Below are 21623 nucleotides of genomic sequence, written 5' to 3'. Positions count from 1 at the left end.
CCGACTGCCATGGTGGCGGTCGGCGGTCAGGTGGCAGGAAAACACCGCCGACCGTATCATGAGCAATGATACGGCTTGGCGGTGTTCTGCTGGCAGACGCTGCTGCTGCCAGCAGCGCCGCGGACCCTCTCCAGCCGGAGGACCCCCTGCAAGCAGGTAAGTGGGGTTCTCCGACCAGAGATGGGGGTGGGGGGTGTTGTGTGTAGGGGGGTGTATGTTTTGGGATGCGTGCATGTGGGTGTGAGTAGCAGTGGATGCATAAGTGAATGAGTGAATGTGAGTGTTGTGTGTTGTTGATGCATGTGTGTGTCAAGGTCTGTTGGTGTATGTTGTGGGGTGTTGGTATGTATGTCTGCATGCGTGGGTGGTGGTGGGTATGCATGTCTGCATGTGTGTATATGGGTGCGCGTGTCGATGTGTACATCTGTGGGGGGCAGGAGCGGGTTGGGGAGGGTGGGGGAGGACTCTGGGGAGGGGATGGGGTGCGGGGGAGACCCCTATCAGTGCCAGGGAATGGATACCCTGGCTCTGATAGTGCCTACCGCCATGGTTTTCATGGCGGTACAGAAACCACAGAACCCATGGCGGTAGGCCGGGTCGTAATCCTGAGGGTGGGAATGTGATAGCTGCCAGGCTGGAGACCGATGTCTCCAGCCCAGCGGCCGTTACCACCCTGGCGGTCGGTGTGTTAAAACACGGTTTTGGATGGCGGTAACTGCCATGGTCCAAATCCTGATTTTTTTTCGCCGGCCTGTTGGCGGTATTACCGCTGCTTTAACACCGATCGCCAGGGTTGTAATAAGGGCCTTAGTGAATTATTATGCAAAAAACGGGTGACTTTTGAAAATGGTTGCCACGTTCATCTCTGTTCTTATCTGAGAACATTTTAACCAAACGTTGTGGTTATTTTCCATAGTTCAATGCTTATATAAAAGTGTGTTAGATGATTTAACCGGTGTGTACACAGCTACCCCTAGTGGGTTGCTGTGGTATGTCTTACAAGGCCATGTTTAACCAATTTCTTGCTTAAGTTGAATGTTCTATTGTCTGAAAATGTTACTAATAATTGGTTTCTTCCTCGAGGATGGAAGTGGATGTAGCAAGTGAGAAAGTTTCTTCCTGAGAAGAGAAGCTTAGATGGGATGGAACAATGGAGCTACAGACGAGACGGAAGAGGAATAGTTACTGTTGAGAATGTGTCCTGGTTAATGTGATGTCGTTGCATTTTAGGTTATCAGTTAGAATATTTATTGGCTGAATTATAACCACTCCATGTACTGGCCAATCATAAGCTTTTTGAAGATTAGTATAACAACTTGAGTAGGATTTTTCTTTAGTCAGATTGAGAGAGAGAGATTGAGAGATTTTTAGATGACTGGAAAGAGACTCAAGATGTAGATAACAGAGTTCCTGATGGTCCGAGCCACACGAGCAGTTTGGGTTTAATTAGGAGGTCTGATTCTCTGAAGACTTACCTGATGGAGTCACCTTGCTGAAGTAGACTGCATTTTGTTGTTGCTTGGGTAATGTATAGAAGTAACATGTTATTTGTCTCTCTTTTGATTTGCAGGTACCAGCTGCAACTTATAATTTGACTGCTGCATACTAATAATGTTTTTTTATAATCACCCAAGTTAGAGTGATTTTTCTAAATTTGTGTTCCTAAATTCTTTTACATGAAGCCCAACATATTGATGCTAATTCGGTGTTAGTGAGGGTATTATCTTTGAATGCTCAAGATTTATATTGACACTTTTTATTGTTTGTACTAATGTATACGTTGCCATTATTACCGATTCTAGTATTGCTACTCAGTGTTATTATTTTGGAGATTATTTGCTTGATTGTTTTAATTAAACTCAGATATATAACACGTTCTAATCAACCACTATTAATTTTATATGTTTATCACCTGTGCTTGAGAGTAACCTTTGTGACATTAGCATTGTTAATTTAGGAAAATAAATTGTATAATTCTTCTTACTAAACTGGTGTGGTTATTGTTTGATGTTTAAGATCCCTGATTTTATTGATTATTGTTGATTATTACATTCCCAATTGATGACATCCACTGAATCCTATGTCGCGTCAATCCATTGACCTCTTGTGCAGAATCAACTATTCAGTTTAAGCAATAGCTAGGATTTCGTGGTGCAGCAGCAGTGCACATTGGTGCTCTCTCGGGGCACACACTTTATTCATATATGTGGATGGTGAAATTATATACTGTAGCTGACATATGACATTTAACTTTCACGCCACTTGTGTATTCACAATGGCATTACTGGTGAATTAAATAAGAACACTTGGGGCAACCAATTTTACACTTCATTTTTAGCAGCAGTGCACTTGCACTATGGTACTTACAGGCTGAGCCACAGTGCACAGTCATGAAACTAGCAGAAAGTGTGCATAAAAGGTAAACAATCAGAAGAAACCACACAGAAAAGGTAAACGGATACACCCCTTTCCAGATTAAGAAATAAAAGTGACGGACAATTAAACACCTATATCACGTTAAAAGGAACTATTTTCCAGCCCATCTGAGGACTTTTCTATGAGCAGTTGTTTCCTGCCAGCAGTAGGCATAGATGGCATTGATTGAAAACTAGCCAGTTTCAGTCTATCTGCTGGGGGGGAGCTACAGCTTACTTGGTACTTTGAAAGATTGGGAGCATTTCCTGAGTCCAGAAACAAATACCTCATTAAAGGACAATAATGTAGTATGGAATTATGGAATTTTAAAGTAACTAAAAGATTATTCTGGTATCCATATTCCCAGGTTTACAATGTTGTTAAAACATGATCCTTCTAACTCTGATTAGCAATGCAGGGGCACACAAGAATAATCCATGCAAACCGGCAGAACTTCTACTTCATTTCATAAAAGTTTAATTATTCAGTAAGAACCAAAGAAAACTAAATCAAACCAGATACAGTTTTAGATGAAGGGCCTGAATTTAATTATGGCGGCCTCTACTCTGTCCATCAGGGTGGCAAACAATATTATGTTTGACACAATGATGGAGAGAAGACCATCATAGTTAGAGGTCATTGCCATTACAGTAGTGATCACTATACAGTCACATCAGTTCTGCTGAAGGTACCAGAAGTTTGGTGGTTGGTTTGATGGTTGTCCACCAAACTTTCAAAGTGGGAGTTTGTATTTGAAGCACAAATAACTAATGATCCGCATACTCAGGGAGCTGCTTGGCTCTCAGTAAATCTAAAAAAACAGTGCTTGAAGGCAGAAGTGTTTTTTTGGTCTCAAACAAATACACATTACCATAGTACACCAGGCATTGAAGGATAACTACCTTGTGTGCGTATGTGCTCCTTGAGAAAAGGCAGCATGCTGTAACTCATAGTGAAGTCAGTCAGTGGCTGAAGTTGCTCCTTGATAAATGCTGGAGTAGGTATAAGAAATATGTGAATGACGCAGTCACAGACTAACAGATGAAGTCTGCCAGAAAACCCCCAAAATTAGCTAAGTGATACATACTTTTAGTAAAATGAATAGGTCTTTGCTAACACAGACCTAAAAAAGGCCAGACAATCAGGATGAGTGCATTTTAATAACTATGCCTAAATCAGTTCACTTCAAAAGGGTATTGGTAGAAGAGGGAAAGGGATTACAGAGTGCATTGCTCTAATGATATTCTTATTTGCAGGACTATAAACCACACTCATGTTATTGCATATCTAGTCTACAAAATGTGAGGTTTTCTCTCATATCTGCTGTAACTCTTCAAAGTGTTGATCTCATCCATTGGATTTCCGTAGAAGGCCAGGTTGGGCCAGTATGTCAATGTAGTAGACCATCATTACAGCTCTTAGTCGTTGAGAGCTATGGTATGGGTGGGGAGGAAAGGAGTGTAATGGTAAAGCGTGCATAGTGGCACAGCTGTGTGTGACTAGACTTGATAGATATGGTGCATTCCTGCCCTCTCCCTTTCACACAGTGCAGAGCAGCAAGGTGTCTTGCTGCATTATATTACGTGAAATAATGATAAATATGTCCAAAAGTGTATGAGGTAGCACAGAAAGGTTGAAGAACACACATTAGTTTAAGATTACGGTGAAAAGAGGAACATAGTTAGTGAAGTAACATAGAGTGGGTGAGAAGCACACTTTAGATGTACGCACATTGTGTGCAGGTGGCAAAGTCAGAGGGGGAAGAGGATACACAGCTGCTACTGTGGAACACATTTGATAATCACCCGTCTTTCTTATGTGTTAAGCTGCACAATCCCTGGCAGTCAAATGTTTAGATGATGAGACATTCCAACTAACCTATGCGATACAGTAGTTTGTATCGACTTGAGTGTTCTGCTGCATATCAATTGATGAGATGGATTTCTTTGTCTTTTACAGATCCCTCTGGAAATCTTTAATACTGTGCAAGGTTACAAGTCCTATTTAACTTCTGGATCTTCTTCAGTGGCACCGGCATACTCTCATGTGAGTCAACCATATCATTGTTTCCAAGGGATGTGATGCCACAACTGTCTTAGGCACGGATGTCTTAGAACAGTATTCTGCTGGTGAAGTTCAGTGTATCACTTCAGCCAATAAGACCATACCCCACTTCCGATCTACATTATAAGGAATATTGTTCTTTATGTAACCTGTTTTTCCACTTTTTTCTGACCAATATGCATAATTCCAACTTTATCTGCTGTGATAGATCAAAATGGTAAAACTCTACAGATAGCTTAAGCCCAGTTTTCCAAATACCCTTGTTTGAATCGATCATGACTGAATAGGTATGGTATAAAGTACCAATGCTGTTTGTCTACTAGCAATACTACATCGATTTGCATTTCGGACTGGTGTTTGCAGCATTCAAATTCTACCGTGATGCTCATTTAGTTCACACTCCATTGACTTCCATTGAGGATCAGTATGAATTCAAAGAATGGGTGTTTAGGCAACCAATTCATCCAATTGCGTTGTCTGTAATATTTTGCATCTGCAAGTGTAATTTTTATTTCTTTCAGTATGTCCTGAAATAACGACATTCTAAGGCTAGAGGCACCAATGGTTAAAGGTACAGAACACTTTTTCAGTTGTTCCTAGTATTTGCACCTACTTTTAGAGTCCATTAATTCCAGTATAAGACATATGCCTGACTATATTCCAGTAATTACCTGAAATCCTACTTACTTTCCAAAGTTTTAAATTAAAGCATTATCTATTTTTGTTTCACTTAGACTGCTGCATTATCTTACGAGTTATTGACTTTTTTCTTTGTGTATAGTATATGTTTTAAAGTTTATAATCTGTTTAGATGGCTTTAACTAAGTCTACAGGGAAGAAATGTTCAGTAAATTACTAAGACTAATGACCGAAATGTTGAGCACATCCAGGTGGTGGCTGCTTGCTTCTGCCTATTTTGCCCTTCTATACAGTAAAGGAGGCAGAATGTCATGTGAAGCAGATTTCCACGAATATTAAACACTCTTTTTCAGCTACGAGTTTATTTTGAAGAATAATCTACCCTGATCTGTTCTTCTTTGAGTGACTGTTATATTTTCCACAAACAATCAGAAGCCAAGAGTGAATAGATACATTATCTTAGATGCTAGACAACGTACGTCTAAAGTATCCTGAACTTTTTGAACCTCCTCCCTTTTTGTAAAAAGCCTTTTCAAAGCAAAGAACACATAGAGGTGACTGAGTACAGTTATAATTCGACAAAACTACAGACAACATTCCAATCTAGTTCCTTGCTTGATGCACTCAATGCATTAAAAGACTAAAAGCCCCTTCTAAATGTTAAAAAAATCCTGTTATTTCTACAATCATTGAACTGTTGTGCTGTTTCGTCCAACCAACCCACAGGTTTTACATTTAGACATGAGTTTGTTAAAGCCTGGGTAAAGAGCTTGGGCAACATCATCATATTCCATAGCCTCGCTGCTTAGATTCACAATAATGCATTCAGCAGTTCATATTCCATGCCACAGAGGAAGCCCTCAACTGTATAAAGAATGAACTCTTCTGATTTGCAAGATTTGCTCATCAAGGGAAGACATAACTTTTTTTTTTTACTTCTGTCTCTTTGGTGGACTTTTTATCAATCTTACACTGGCAGTAGTGACGTAGGTCCAGTTGTACAAAGTTTTTTTACTTACACAAATTTCCCAATTTGCAGAATCGGGCCATTTGCGAACGTAAAAATGATTTTTTTAATGTACAAAGGCCCAGCTGAATCGCAATTTGGGTTTGAAATTTGGTATTAGGAAGGGGTGTGTTAAGGGTGTACTCCTTACCCTGTGTCAATGTTTGTAAAAACTAATTTTGAGAGCAGGCTGTGATCCCAGGTACCACTGCCTACTCTTAAAAAATGAATAGAAAACGTTCCATTTTTTTCTTTTTGCAATGCATCCCATTTTCCATCAAGGAAAACAGGCTGTATTAAAAAAAATTGCTTTATAGAAAAGCATTCGCAGACATGATGGTCTGCTGACCCGAGGAGTGTGATTTTAGCGATTACCAAAGGGTCCCAAACCGAGACCTAGCTCATTAATACTCATAAGGTAGATCTATTTGCGACCCACTGGGAATTGCAAAATGTGTATTACACATTTGAACATGGGTGTTTGCGATTGCCAACTAGCGAATTGCAAAATTTCGCTATTGGATTATCACAAACCATTCCCTATGTACGCCTGGCCCTTAATGATGACAACCCTTCTTAGAGGAATCTAAGTCAAATGGAAGGTGCTTCAAAAGTGTTGTGCAAATCAATAGAAAGTGAGAATTGTCTTATCTTGGTGATAGAGTCAAATCTCACTTGGTAAGTGCTTGCCAGGTGTGCGCCCTACAAGAATCAATGTAGGACACAGGGTTAATGGTAACCCCTTGCAGCAACCATAATTAATACCCTAAGTCACACCCCCTCTTTTCACAGTTTTGTCATCAATGATGTAATTTCAGGTGTTGCAGTGATTTTATCAATGATGTGATAGAACATGTCATGAGATTAATGTGATATGGTACGGTGAGGGCATGAGTTATAATTATTTTAGGGCATGAGCTATACTTACTTGAGATAATTATAACTGGTTTATATCAATGGTTTTGTAATCCAGAATGGTATTTTCTAACTGGAATGTTCACCTAATTATAACGTCCTTTTCACCTTTGTCTATTTTCCAGTGAAGTTTAAGGTTTTTTAATGTGAAGTACGATATTATTACCATACCTAACTATAACGTCACTATAATGTTTGGTTTTTCAGTGAATTTCTAGGTGTCTTTTAATGTAAACTAATATTTTATCACCATGCATAATGCCATCCTCAACTGTGGCTATGTCCTTCATTCAGCCGCTCATGGGCAGGCAACCCCATGCAGCGAACAGTCTTCGGCCTTTGGCTGTGTGGGAATCAGCATGGGGTCTGATATGTGGTCAGGCCCTGTGCCCAACCTCCTAAGGTGCTCTATCACCTGCAGCAATCTGCCTTCTGGGATGAGAAGTATGCAATATGTCTCGCAGGGCCTGGACACACTCAGGTAGACATACTAACTTGGTCAAAGAGTCACTAATATTTTTATTCAAACTTATTTTCCAGTAATTCACACTATGTAATGTTTAATAAAACTGGATATGATAAAATATTTCATAAAGTTTAAATTAAAAAATCAACATGCCTCTGGGTCTTTCTTTTAACATAGTTTTATGATTGCATTTTATGGGCTGAAACCTGTTAAAAAAAGACTCAAAGACATGTTGGTTTAAAAACAATAAAAAAAAACATGTGTCTGAGGTTTTCTTTTTACATTTTTCAGCCTACAAAATGCAAATAAAAAATCACAAGAGGGCCTCCTTGCCCTCTAGCTGAAAAACACAGAGCTCGAGCTAAGAGTGGGTTTAAACAATAGAATAAGTTCACCTGGGGTCATTAAATCCAGGACCTCAGGGAGATGATATCATATTATTTGAGGAAATCTTGGCTGGAGCTCTATGCTCTTCAGTTGGAGCACTTCTTGCGGTTGGTTTTATGTCTGTATTGTGTAGCCCGAAAACAGTTAGTAAAAAGATTCAAAGACATGTTGATTTTTTAAAATAAAGCTTTATTCAAATTTTTAATAAGATAATCACTTTATGTGAAATAATGAAATGTACATTTGATTTTAATTATTGGTGATTTTGTGACAACGACAATAGGTGTACCTTGTATATGTTGATATACTCGCCCTTTCACAAAGCTAATAGGCCCACTTTTTATATCTTGGTGTTCAGAACTGTTGGCAAAGACAGTAGATCTGCCTTATTTAAAATGACACCCTTTGTATTGTAACGTCACTTAGTCAGCCATGTGCACCCTGTGGGGGCTGCATGCCAGGCTTTGCACTTATACCCCAGCCAGCCCCAACCCCCCACCAGAGGCTAAGTCATGCAGCCAACCCCATACCGCACGTGCCCGAATGCTGTGCATTGTGGACGGTTGGATGTCAGAGGTGGTTAGCTGCAGGGCCTGGCCACTCATTTCTTTTTAATTTTAATAATTTTTATCTTGTTTTATGGGAGTCCCAGTCTCAAACGGAACACCAAATTAAAATAATTTGGTACTGCGGGGGAAGCCCCAAGGCCCCCATTGTCCTGACTGACTCCATACCCAGCACCCATTATGAGTGATGGCGGTAGCTTTCTATTTTTTAAAAGTGAGAGCCCCAGTGCCCACCTGGGGCACCAACGACTGACAAAGTGTTTTGGGGGCAGCAGGGGTAGCCTTAAGAGTCTCTTTGCCCTTGCTGGCTCCTCAGCTGGCACACATAAAGTGTGGCAGGGGAGTTGGCTATTTTTTTAAAGTGGATGTCCCACTACCTACTGGGGGCACCCACACTGCAAATCATTTGGGCTATGGGAGCCATCTCAAGGCTCCCATGGCTCCTGCCAGCTCCCCAGCCATCATCTATCAAGGGTACTGGAAGAAGCTGGCTCGGTTCCTTTCACCAGCCCAGGCGGGAGCAACTTTTTTTCTGCTCAGGCCCAGGTGGTAGCAAAGTTGTGTTCCCTGCCTTGGAGAGTGTAGGCAGAAAATACAGTTTATATTCTCTGTGCCAACTGTCCTGGGCAGGGAACACAGCTGTCCCCGGGAATGATATCCCTGGGGCCTCTTTGAGGGTAGGGGGGCTGCATGCCCTCTTCCCCAAACAAAACAATTAGCCCCAGTTCTTATTGGGCTAGAGGGGGGATTGCACACCTCTTGCTTTAAGACATTAATTTGGCCAAGGTACCTCAATTCAACAATTAAGATCCTACACATATACATGTAAAATTAGAGGACAAGATATTGCAGAAAGATGTGCACCCATTAGCCAGTGAATGGGCATAGACAAAAAGTAATCAGTGGCATGCTGGACTTTGAGAGAGAGGGGTTAGTTATTCCAGACAGTCGCAAAATATTGACAAAGATAGATAACCACCATACTTGTGACAAGTACTGCTCCCATCCTTTCTTCCAGTTTTGTTTTAAACATGAGGAGCACACCAATTACTAAAAACCCGGGACACGTTACTTATTATCCAAGCTTGAAAGCAGAGACATTATTTCACATATATAAAAAGAGGCAGTTGACAATGTAGTTACAGTTTATCACCACAGCTATCTTTACTGTTGGAGAAATATGTATCTGTATGTCTGTGTGATACATTGTTTGGGTGGAAGGTGCCCCACTGTGTTTCTCTCTCAGCTCCATATTAAATTGAACCCAGTGGTTGTAGCTCAAAAACATGGGAGACATCAAGGTGGGTATCAATGTATGCAAATTGAACAAGCAAGTTTAGTAAACCATGTTTCCTACTCAATTGGAGATATTGTTGTTTCTGAAAGGAGCAAAGATATTTTCATCTACTGATCTAGAATCAACACTGCATGAGGACTTAAAAAGATTGTATGGCTTGTGTGACTCACCTTGGGACATACACATTTTTAAGATTGCTATTTGGCTTAAGCTCTGGCCATCAGATTTTCAGAGGATAATGGAAAGTAGAACTGAAAGTATAAAAAAGGTAGAAATCTAGCAAAACGTTATATTATATTTAGAAGCAACAAAGAATAGCATGACAGGGTGGTGAGATAAATGAATGACTTACTTTGTAAGGGAGTAAAGTTGTGATATAGAGTGTGTTAACTATATTGAAGAAGCATGACTTCATTTTAACAAAGTGGAAAATGCACGTAACATGCAGAAAGTAGATTACTTATGGCACAAACTGTAGTAGTTAGGAAATGTTGACAACATTTTTAGGGTGGATTTTTCCAATCAATTTATTTCACATTTTGCAGGTACAACCATGAACATCAGAGAGATGCTAAATGAATGACTTATTTTGTAAGGGAGTAAAGTTGTGATATAGAGTTTGAAAAAGGTAAAAAAACACTTGGACAAAGCTCCCAATTTACACCATTTTGATCCTGAAGAAGAGTCATTGTGACAGATACCAGCACAAGTGAACTGGTACAAGTACTATTGTAAAGTGATGGTTGAAAGTTGAGGACAATAATGTTCATTTCAAGAAGCTTGAAGGGGCAGGACACAGCTATTATGTAATTGAAAATGTGATCATATATGTATTTTGGGTAATAGGAAAAGGAATGTATCTTGTAAGGGGGAATAAATTTAAAATAATTACAGGTCACAAACCATTCAGCGGAGTCTACTCCAAGAAGGGAATCAAAGCCATTTCAAGGAGAAATCACAGGTGTGTAGTAGGATTACAAGAATATGGCTTTGTGATATAGTACATTCCAATAGTTAAGAATCTTGCAGCAAACTGATTTTCTAGATGAATTTTAGAGTATGTCAATTTTGGGGCTAAAGTAATGAAGCCTGATGAGAGTAAGAGTGAAGAAAAAGATTGGAAGATGTGCACAAGTACAGCAGGCATAACATCAAAGGAAGGGGGTGATAAGAAGTGGATGGAGTTTTACAGGAAGCATGCAGGTGAGTGAAAGAAGGCTGGAAAGTAATGGGAGTAAAAAGTACCAAGGGGCATATTTATACTCCGTTTGCGCCGAAATTGCGTCGTTTTTTTTGACGCAATTTCGACGCAAAACTAACTCCATATTTATACTTTGCCGTTAGACGCGTCTAGCGCCAAAGTCCATGGAGTTAGCGTCATTTTTTAGCGTGGACACCTACTTTGCGTTAATTATATGCAAGGTAGGCGTTCCCGTCTAAAAAATCGACTCCGAGGCATGTGCGTGGGATTTATACTCCCGGGCAAAAATCACGCCCGGGAGTGGGCGGGTCAAAAAAAATGGCGCATGGCCGCTTTTGCGCCGTTTTTTAGCGCCTGCAAAAGGCAGGCGTTAAGGGACCTGTGGGCTCTGAAGGAGCCCAGAGGTGCCCCCCATGCCCCCAGGGACACCCCCTGTCACCCATGCCCACCCCAGGAGGACACCCAAGGCTGGAGGGACCCATCCCAGGGACATTAAGGTAAGTTCAGGTAAGTGTTTTTTTGTTTTTTGTTTTGTGGCATAGGGGGGCCTGATTTGTGCCCCCCTACATGCCACTATGCCCAATGACCATGCCCAGGGGACAGAAGTCCCCTGGGCATGGCCATTGGGCAAGGGGGCATGACTCCTGTCTTTGCTAAGACAGGAGTCATTTCTATGGGGGTTGGGAGTGAAAAAAAGTGGCGCAAATCGGGTTGAGGTGAAAAAATTGCCTCAACCTGACTTGCCCCATTTTTTGACGCCCAAGCTCCATATCCCCCTACGCCGGCGCTGCCTGGTGTACGTCGTTTTTTTTAACGCACACCAGACGGCGCCTGCGGCTAACACCGGCTAACGTCATTCAATAAATACGGCGCCCGCATGGCGCTTCAGAATGGCGTTAGCCGGCGCTAATTTTTTTGACGCAAAACTGCGTTGGCGCAGTTTTGCGTCAAAAAGTATAAATATGGGCCCAAATGCTTTGATCAGTGGCAGTTAGGATGTCTGCAGATAGAGGCTTGGTACTCAGGGAAAGGAGGTTGATTCTTCTTGCTCCATTATGTCGTACATTGATGAAGTTAAGTCATGAAGTTCATACTGATAGAGCAAGTATACAGAAATTCATAGAGGCGATTACTGATGGCCAGGGATGAACGTGAAAGAGGAGCGATCAGTGAGAGAATGTGCAGACTGTCTTACAGTTTTTAAGACTAAGCCCAATTCACAGTAGAAAGTGATTTACTCAACTATTGGAAGATATTGCATTAGATATTATAAGGCCATTATAAGGAGTGAGGAATGGGTAATATGTAATAGTATTAATTGATGTATAGACTAGGTGGCAGGAGGAAGAGACTGTAAATTATGTGGACACCAAAACTGTGGTAAAATATTTGGATGAGGTACGTGTAAGAGAAGGGTTCCTAAAAACTTTACAGACAGACTATGGGGATTCGCTCATGTTTAGGGAAAAAGAGACTATTCTGAAACATAAAAAGTGCATTTTGTCATTGAAATGCTAATGGGAAGGTCAAAAGAATTAATAAGGCTCTCAAAATATAAGTATTTAGGTGGCGAGAAATACCATGTGAGATTGGTTGAGTAAGCTAAAAATCAAGATTTAAACCTATAGGGTGACAGTTCACACAGTTGCTAGTCAAACATGGACAAGTGCCAGTGAATACATGTGAAAAAAGGAGCAAGGGAGAATGCATGCCAAGAAGTAATTGTTTGACACAAGGAGGCCAGTAAAATCCACAACAGAGATGCAGTAAAAATTAAGTCACCACTGGGAACGCAAAAATGAATAAGTTCATCAAGAACCCCATTGAAATAATTATTGAAGAAATATAGGAGTGTTCAAAGTTGATCAGCTGTGGGGTGAGCAAGAAAGAGCTAGTGGAAGAGAGAGTGCAAATGAAGCATGAGTAGGAAACACAATATTGGTGAACCCTAGACAGGTGAAAAAAGGAGAAGCATCCCGGGGCTTTGTAAAGACTATTGGCCTGATTCTCAAACTGCACTTTGTAGTTCATTTCATAGTGCTACAAAATGTACTACAAAACGTACTACAAAATATAAGTTTTGCCTGCACTCGTGTGTGTGGATTTTTTCACATGACTGAGGAGTCTCTACACATGTAAGTATAGATTTTAGTAGTAAATGCGGGAGGGGCATAGGAAGTGGGTGGGAAAAGGGGTAGACTTAATGCAAAAGGGGATGGAATTAGTGAGGAGCAAGCAGGGTTTAAGGAGGTTCATGAAGGCATGTGGGGAAGGAAGTCACCTACCCACACAAGAGTAAGCCAGTTGCATTAGTGTGGGGGTATGGGCATGTAACTTACACTTTTGAAGTAACTCACAGAGTATGTGAAAACTGAAAGAAGTAAACTTACTACAAAGTATAAACTTACTCAAAAGTGTAATTTACCTTTGTGAATCAGCCCCTATGTGTAATATTAGTAGGCCAGGACGCATACATATAAACATATGGCTGTTTGAATAGTATTAGGTGGAGACCATGTATGTGCAGCTGGTTAAAGTTGTTGGTTATGGTGATAGAAGGAATATATGTGCATCTTGGAGTCCGGTGTATGCTGGTGGAAGGGAGATGTGTGGCACCTTGGTGTTTGTACGCAGTGATGTCAAGAAGAGCTTGTATAGTGGAATGTAAAACACTGGAGATGAGGAGGCAAAATTGTAAGAAGCTGGAAGACAAGGACGGTTAAACCTAGAAATGTGCAGCTATTAATAAAATAAGCCTTTAATTGTATACACCTGACTGCTGTCTCCCTGATGGACCTTCCAACAGTTTTACGTTGTCCTTTTTGGTTTGGGATCATGGGAAGAATTGGTGATAAATCTTTAAGGTGCATGATTTTGATGTGCGTGGAGAAAGGGAGACCTTGATATTTGTTTTTGTTGTGTTTTTCACAGAATAAGAAATATAATGCATTGTAAGGGATTATAACAATCGTGGCACTTTATGTTTGCTTTATCATCCAATTAAAGGACATAGGCCACATGTACAAAAATCCAGTTTTGCGACTCGCAAACTGCGAGTCTTAGCGACTCGCAATTTGTGACTCGCAAAACCAGATATACAACAGTGTCAATGACACTGTCTGCGATTCGCAATGGGGTCGCAAATGACTTACTTCATGAATATTCATGAGGTAGGTCGCAATTTGTGACCCCATTGGTAATGGCGGCACTCACAGGGATGGTGGCCTGCTGGCGTCAGCAGACCACCGTGTCTGTGACTGCTTTTAAATAAAGCAGTATTTCTTTTTTTAAATGCAGCCCCTTTTCCTTAAAGGAGAACGGAATGCATTTCGAAAACAAAAATGAGAAGTTTTCTTTTCATTTTTTCAGAGCAGGCAGTGGTCCCTGGAACCACTGCCTGCTCTGAAAAAATGTTTTCACATGCATTCACAAAGGGGAAGGGGTCCTATGAGGACCCCTTCCCTTTTGCGAATGGGTTAGCACCAATTTGAAATTGGTGCTAACTGCGATTGTTTTGTGACCACATTCATACATACCATTTAGATTCGGTATTAGGAAGGGACGCCCTTGACATGCCCCTTCCTCATACTAAATCGCAAAACCCAAACTGCTATTCGGTAACAAGTTACGGAATCGCAGTTTGGGCTTTGAACATCCCAAAAAGCATTTTTCTAGTCGCAAAGGGGCCGATTTTGAGAATCGCCCGTTTGCGACTAGAAAAATGCTTCGTACATCTGGCCAATAGATCTTTAGAGGTCGTTTTTACAAAATATTGGAAGTACCATCCATTGAGGCCTAGCATGGACTAACCTTTTCACCATGTAGAAGCTAGAACAATTGTCAATGTTTGTTTATTTAGTGCCTGATAAAAATATGGGAAACAGATGTGAAGCAATCCCAACACTGTACAAGTCTGTAAGTTACTCTGAACAATGACAAGACACCATTTCTCACTGTAATGCCTTACTAAAACGTGAGAAGCATATTTTATTGTGCACCAATGTATTTTTATTGATAAAAGTATATAAACATGTCTTGGGCAAGAATCAGAAAATATAATGCTCAACTTATTTAGTTGTGGTTTATTTGATTTATTGAAGCAGGATTTCAGTTCAATAAGAGGGGCATAGAAAATGTGCTTCACAATGAAAAATAAATAATAAACAGTGAAATACCAATAACTCATGAACCAGAGTAGTGCTGCTATAAATGTTAGACACGCTTTACTCTATGCTTGGGGTGGAGGAAAGGATTACAGCATCTGCAATCAGTTCAGCTGTTCCATTTTCCATCCTAACACAATTCTGAAACCTTGTAATGATAAGACGGTGTCTGTGGAATTCAGCCTGAAAGCAGCACAAACAGAAGATAAACATGACTTGTTAATGATAAGGAAACACTTACATCTGAAGAACGTTCCCTGGACTGTGAGAAGATATGACAGACTGGGAGCATCATCTGCCCTGCTAATCTTGAAACCAGTTACCCTTCCCAGTGATAAAAGTGTCAGGTGACGTGAAGAAGTGAAGAAAAACAGTAAGCCAGAAGCAGAAATAACAGTACGGAAAGCTTAAAATACATCCGGGGCACATTTACTATTACTTCACGCAACGTGGTGCAGCAAGGACATTTCTAGCACTGTGTGTGCAAGGGAGAGAGCAGAAATGCTCCATATTTACAAAGATGTGAAGTATTTCTGCTCACTCTCTGCAGAAGCGCACTATAGCCCATATTTATGAAATGTATGTGCCACTTAGCGTCATTTTTGTTTACTCTAAAGTGGTGCACACCTAACTCTATATTTACATTTTGAAGCTAGACCCATCTAGCATCAAAATATCGCAGTTAGTGAAATTTTTGGGAGAGCCAATCCACCTTGCATGTTATTGTGACAATGAGATGCAAGGTAGGTGATCCCTTCTGAAAAATTTCGCTAGCCCGCTAGTGCCATATTTAAATCCCTACACTAAAATCACACACACCTAGAAAGGGGACCCAAAACATGACGCTAAAGCTGATTAGCATCAAAATTTAACGCCTGGTCAGACCATGGTGTCCCTATTTTGGGCACATAGATACCCACCCCAACGCCCAGCATCACCCCCACCAACACCGCAGGGACACTACAGGTGGAGGGAGCCCATCCCAGGTAAGTTAAGGTAAGTATATTTGTTTTAATATTATGTGCCAATGGGGTCCCCTTACAAGTGTTCCCCTGGCTGGCACTGGGTATGTTGGAGTTGTCCTGAGGACACTGGTCCCCAGTGGTGGGTATTGGGGTTGTGGTAATGACTCCTGTCTATAGTTAGACAGGAGACATTTTTTGGCTGCTTGTGCATGACAAAATTATGCTAGGCTGACTAGCGGCAGATATTTGGCCGCTAATCTGCCTAGCTCTATTTTGTCTACCATCGTACAGCGCAGCTAGCGTCATTTTTCATGACGATAGCCATTCCTTAGTGCCATCGTGCATCATTTTTCAAATATGGTGCACAGATGACTCTAACGAATGGTGTTGGCTCTCACTAAATTTTTGGGCTCATAAGTGCAGTTGTACGCCATTTTTTATATATATGGGCTTATATGCTCCATAGACCCAACACAGAAACCCTTGCACCATAGTCCGATGGGTCCAGCCTTACGGCAGAATTGTTTTTATGCTGAAAGAGAGAGGTTATTCCTTATACCCCCTGCCCCTAAATTTTCACTGTGGGCTGACAATATATTACAACACTTTAATTAAATCAGTTGTGTGCATTTTACTAGTGTGATGAAGTAGGGCATCTCATTAGTTTATGAGGCCATATCAAACCAGAATCCACTATCTACTGTAATCCAAAGCAGGATGTGCTTCTGAAACAGGCATAGATTTTTCATACACACCATATGACTGATGGATTGGATCTCAAATAAAAACAAATTTAATGAAACCTGTTTTTGGTATACTTATTCTGATTAATACTTTTCCTCAAATGCTTTATAATGAATACCATTAAACAGTTTCAGGAACCTAACATGACAGATGATTTTCATTTTGAAAAGGTTTCTTTAAGTCTACTTTTATTTGGGATCACTTGGGTCCTCTGTTCTGTTTCTCTTTTTGTTAGGTCTAGCTTGGCAGCAGTTGTTGTCAGTTGCAGACCTACTGGTTTCAATACTTTAATATATACTTACAGTGGGCTTTGGGTGAGCCCCTTGATCTTGATTGAATTGCCTTGTCAATTTCAAGACATGCTGGTGAGTTGATGATTTTCTGCCTACTATGGTGTCTGTCCTACCCAGGATCTTTTCTCTCTCACAATATTTTGATGGGATATGTTGTACCTTTCCACTTCTGAACTAATTTTCCTGTTCAGATGTTAATTCGTAGTTGTTAGAAATGGGGTCTTTGGTTGGCAGTCAGGTTACCCCTCTGTCCAAGCAAGGACCCTCACTCTAGTTGGGGTAAAAAAGAATCAGCCTCAGCTACCCCCTGCTTATCCCCTTGGTAGCTTGGCACGAGCGGTATGCTTAACTTCAGAGTTCTTAGGTGTAAAGTATTTGTACCAACACTACAAAATGACACAACACAGGTTTAGAAAAATAGAAAGTATTTATCTAAACAAAATAAGACCAAAATGACAAAAATCTACAATACACAAGTCAAGTTATTAATTAAAAAGCAAAAAGAGTCTTAATGTAGTTTTAGACACACACTAAGACTGTTAGCGTGAAAATGTACCTTGGGTGCATCAAACATAACCCTGCACGGGCAAGTGTGTGTCATCGGGCGTAGTTTCTTCTCTCCGCAGGAGAGCGATGCATCGATCCGGTCAGCACTCTCGGGTCCGGGCAGACCTTGCGTTGTTTTTACACGCCCAGTGGTAATCGTGTCGTAAATACTGCCGCACGATGATCCGAAAACTACGCAGTGTAGGTTGCGATCTCACCAGCCTCGGTCAGTGATGCTGCGTGTCATTTCCCCAGCTCCATGCGTCGATTCTTGGGTCACGTTGTAGGCGAACATCGATTTTCAGCCGCTAAGACGGCAGCACGTCACTTTTCCAGCTGCAGATCGGAGTCACGTCGATCTATTCCCCGCACGGCATCAGGTGCATGGATTTCTTCCTCTTAGGCTACTAGCTTCTCCTTTCAGGGTCCCAGGAACTGGATGGGCACCACTTGGCAGAGTAGAAGTCTCTCCAGAGACTCCAGGTGCTGGCAGAGAGAAGTCTTTGCTGTCCCTGAGACTTCAAATAACAGGAGGCAAGGTCTAAATCGAGCCCTTGAAGATCTTCACAAGAAGGAAGGCAGCACAAAGTCCAGTCTTTGCCCTCTTACTGTGGCAGAAGCAGCAACTGCAGGATAGCTCCACAAAGAACAGTCACAGGCAGGGCAGCTCTTCTTCGTCAGCTCTTCTCCAGGCAGAGGTTCCTCTTGGTTTCCAGAAGTGTTCTAAAGTCTGTGGTTTCTTCTTATACCCAATTTCTCCTTTGAAGTAAGTCTCTCTTGATTGTGAAATCCTGCCTTGCCCAGGCCAGGCCCCAGACACTCACCAGGGGGGTTGGAGACGGCATTGTGTGAGGGCAGGCAGAGCCCTTTCAGGTGTAAGTGACTACTCCTCTCCTCTCTCCTAGCACAGATGGCTCATCAGGAAATGCAGACTACACCCCAGCTCCCTTTGTATCACTGTCTAGTGTGAGGTGCAATCAGCCCAACTGTCAAACTGACCCAGACAGGGAATCCACAAATAGGCAGAGTCACAGAAATGGTATAAGCAAGAAAGTGCTCACTTTCTAAAAGTGGCATTTTCAAATACACAATCTTAAAATCAACTTAACTAAAAGATGTATTTTAAAATTATAAGCTCAGAGACCCCAAACTCCACATGCCCATCCACTCCCAAAGGGAATCTACGCTTTACCTGGATTTAAAGGTAGCCCCCATGTTAACCTATAAGAGGGACAGGCCTTGAAACAGTGAAAAACTAATTTAGCAATATTTCACTGTCAGGACATATAAAACACATTACTATATGTCCTACCTTAACCATACACTGCACCCTGCCCGAGGGGCTGCCTAGGGCCTACCTTAGGGGTGCCTTACATGTAAGAAAAGGGAAGGTTTAGGCCTGGCAAGTGGGTACACTTGCCAAGTCGAATTTACAGTTTACAACTGCACACACAGACACTGCAATGGCAGGTCTGAGACATGATTACAGAGCTATTTATTTGGGTGGCACAACCAGTGCTGCAGGCTCACTAGTAGCATTTAATTTACAGGCCCTAGGTACCTCTAGTGCACTGTACTAGGGACTTACTAATAAATCAAATATGCCAATCATGAATAACCCAATTACATACAAATTTTGTAAAGGAGCACTTGCACTTTAGCACTGGTTGGCAGTGGAAAAGTGCCCAGAGTAACAGAAACAGCAAAGTCCAGCACACATCAACAGCCTGGGAAACAGAGGCAAAAGGTTAAGGGAGACCACACCAAGGATGAACAGTCTAACAGTAGTTATGAACTAATCATCATTATTCTATTTGGAAACAATTCTATATTCTATAATTCTAATTGCTAGAAAGAATTTAAAAGTTTGTTAATTTCTATTTCAAATGCCTAGCATAAGTTAAGAACGTTAGGGTGAATGTTTCCACATAAAGAAGGCCTTTGGAGCCATGGTAATGACTATTATCATCACAATCCAGGATTAGCATATTTATTTAGGCAATGGAAATTAGCAAAAATTTGTTAAAGTGAACATGTTCATTTATGTTGAAGCTATGACAGCCTGTAATCTGGCCTGCTGAAAACAAAAGCACAGACAACATTTTGCCCTTGTATCTTTGCAATATAAACATATATCTAAGGCACTGTGTTCTATTCATTATTCTCTTGTGTGTTAAGATGGAAGGGGCACTGGAGGAATGTTTTTGTTTCTCCTACCTTTTCACACACTGATTGTGTTCTGCACAGTAAAGCAGATATATAACATAGGAAACATTTTAGAGTATAGCTAAGCATAATATTATTATAAGAAATTGGGTAACTGGTTGGGGGTGTTGAAACTGTAATCAAGCAACAACCACAATTTCTTGTCAGGATGAAAGAAAGCAAACTCCCAATTTAACCTGTGCTTAACCCTCTGGTAGCTTGGCACAAAAGCAGTCAGGCTTAAATTAGAGGCAATGAGTAAAGTATTTATGCAGCACTTCAAACAGTAATAAGTAAAAATGCAGCACAAGAAAATTCCCAGAGAAATTGAGAAAAATAGATAATATTTTAATAAATTATTTGAGACCAAAACATTAAAAACCCAATCAGTAGAATGAATATATGCAATTTTAAAGGTTTAAGTGAAAAAAGTGCTTAGAATCACAAAGCGGCAACTGTTATCTAGCTGTGCCAGACTTGGACAAAGTCACAATTTCAGGATGACCGTGATGGAGCTTGGGCCAGGTACAGGGACCAAGATAGCCTGCAGAACTAAGGAACTTAAATCCTGTTGGTGGAGCACTGCAACATACTTCATTGTGGATGCGTCACACAGCAGTGGCTCCAATGAGCTGCGGGTGGTGAACGAAGGTACTGTGTCCAGGATGCATTTTGCACGCAGTGTCAGTGGAGCACTCAACGAGGCTTGCGAAGTGAGGTCCAGCATTGTTGTCAAGGGTGCTGTTAACAGAGGCTTCCAATGTGAAGTCCTGCATCGGGAAAATGTTGCGCAGCAGTGGTTTTCAATGAGCAGCAGGCTGCCTTGTGAGGTCTTTCATCACGGATGCAGTTGGCAACGGTGGGTCCAATGAGAAGATGCCTGGAGATGAGTGGAGATGCGTAACGCTGCTTCAGTTCTGCCAAGATACCACAGCTGAACTGGCAGAGCACCTTCAGGCCCTCTTCTCTCAAGGGTCCATAACTGGAGTAGGACCTTTTGGAGGGCAAGGCTCTCCACATAGTCCAGGTGCTGGGTTCAAGGTGGTTGGAGCCTTATATGGCCCTGACTCTCTGATCAAGAGGATAGGCAACTAGGCCTTGGAGTCAATGTGGTGGTCCAGGGTTCAAGATGCAGGTCCAGTCCCTTTCACTCAGGCAGCAGGGCAGCAGAAAGCAGGGCAGTAGAGTAGCATTCCTTGTTGCACAGAAGCACAGCAGTCCTTCTGAGTCTTCCACAGTTCCAGAGGTATACTGAAGAGTTGGGTCAGAGGGTCCAATATTTATACTTCGTGCAAGTAGGAGAAGGTTTTGGAGGTTTTCAACCTAGAAGTGTTTGGAAATTTCCTGCCTTCCTGTCGTAGTATAAGCTTCTCTGGGGACACAATAGGCCCTCATTCTGACCCTGGCGGTCGGCGGAGAGACGGCGGTCGGACCGCGAACAGACCGGCGGTATTAAAAATGGCATTCTGACCGCGGCGGTCCCCGCCGCGACCGACCGCCACTTCTCCACTCCGACCGCCACGGCGGTCATGACCGCCGGGCTGGAGTTTGCGCACTCCGGCCCGGCGGTCGTCCCAAGACCGCCAAGGGTATTATGACCCTGCCTACCGCCGCGGTTTCTTGCGGGCGAGAACCGCCGTGCGAACCATGGCGGTAAGCACTATCGGGGCCAGGGAATTCCTTCCCTGGCACTGATAGGGTTCTCCCCCACCCCCCACTACCCACCCGAGTCCTCCCCCCACACCCTCCAC

At 41.8% G+C, this 21623-nt stretch overlaps 1 long non-coding RNA gene across 1 annotated transcript in view; it reads left to right on the top strand.

Moving 5' to 3' along the window:
* LOC138273460 (uncharacterized) overlaps positions 1–21623 on the top strand; it is a 504158-nt gene that overhangs the window by 226335 nt on the left and 256200 nt on the right. The window contains exon 2 of the long non-coding RNA XR_011200282.1: positions 4375–4461. This is a non-coding gene — a long non-coding RNA (uncharacterized lncRNA). The remainder of the gene's footprint in view (positions 1–4374; positions 4462–21623) is intronic.

Source organism: Pleurodeles waltl, chromosome 2_2 (assembly GCF_031143425.1).
Source record: "Pleurodeles waltl isolate 20211129_DDA chromosome 2_2, aPleWal1.hap1.20221129, whole genome shotgun sequence".
NCBI classification, from domain to species: domain Eukaryota; kingdom Metazoa; phylum Chordata; class Amphibia; order Caudata; family Salamandridae; genus Pleurodeles; species Pleurodeles waltl.
The sequence above is the reverse complement of the archived record's forward strand: the minus strand, read 5'-3'. Positions and strand labels throughout refer to the sequence as shown.